The sequence below is a fragment of the Lactuca virosa genome, chromosome 5, assembly GCF_052849685.1.
Source record: "Lactuca virosa cultivar CGN04683 chromosome 5, Lactuca_virosa_CGN04683_v6, whole genome shotgun sequence".
Taxonomy (NCBI): Eukaryota; Viridiplantae; Streptophyta; class Magnoliopsida; order Asterales; family Asteraceae; genus Lactuca; species Lactuca virosa.
Genome location: NC_136430.1, coordinates 139,820,286 through 139,821,296, shown reverse-complemented (window position 1 = coordinate 139,821,296; position 1,011 = coordinate 139,820,286). Strand labels below are relative to the sequence as shown.

General features: G+C 39.9%; 1 non-coding gene across 1 annotated transcript; it reads right to left on the bottom strand.

Annotated features, from left to right (window-relative positions):
- Positions 1-231: 231 nt before the first annotated feature.
- On the bottom strand, positions 232-338 carry LOC145118297 (small nucleolar RNA R71). The gene has a single exon (XR_013713255.1). It is a non-coding gene; the product is annotated as a small nucleolar RNA R71 (small nucleolar RNA).
- Between the last annotated feature and the right edge of the window lie 673 nt (positions 339-1,011).

Below are 1,011 nucleotides of genomic sequence, written 5' to 3'. Positions count from 1 at the left end.
GGGAAGGATCATGAGGATGCTTACAAGCATTTAGATGAGGTCAAAGAAATTGCGGATTATTTCAATATCCCAAATGTTACAAGAGAGACTGTGTTGTTAAGGATGCTTCTCGTTACTTTTAAGGGAGCTGCAAGAGATTGGTTGAAGGCACTGCCACCTGGTGCATTTACTACATGGGCACAGATGCGTGAGCAATTCTTGGAACAATTCTGCCCACCATCAAAAATATCTAAACTCAAGAAGGCAATAGCTAACTTTGAGAAAAATTCGGGTGAATCACTTTATGAGGCATAGGAGCGTTATAAAGGGTTACTAAGAAAATGCCCTCAAAATGACCTTAACATACAACAAGAAGTGTCTATATTCTATGATGGGGTAAATGTCATGACAAGGCAACTCCTTGATTCTCAAGGACCACTTACCAAAAAAATATGGGTGAAGTAAAGGAGTAGATTGAAGAGTTCTCAAAGCATTCTCGTGAATACCATAATCCAAGACATGATGGAGCGAAAGGAATTGGGGGAGGCAATTCTGAAGACATGGTTGTTGTACTAGCTATGCTTGATACCTTGGATAGAAGAATGACCAAGATGGACCAATCATATCATGCAATTAGAGTTGGTTATGAAAGGTGTAAGGGTCTACACTTAACAAAAGATTGCCACTTGGACGAACATGGAAATAAAAAGGCGCAAGTTTGCTACTCAAGTGGGGACAAGTATGATGAAAATTGGAGGAAACCCAAAAGGGAGTGGTTACCATATGATGAATACAAGAATCAGAAAGAAGAGAAGTATAGGCAGATTGACCGAGGCTTCTACCAAAAAGAAACAACCACCTCCCGAGAAAAAAGTTGATCTTGAATCTATGTTACATAGATTTATGGAGGCTTCCGAGAAAAGGCACGATGAAACGGATGCAGTGATAAGGGAACATCAGAATATCATGAAGGAACAGCAAGCCTTGCTAAGAAATCACCAAGCATCGATCCAAAATATTGAAGTCCAACTA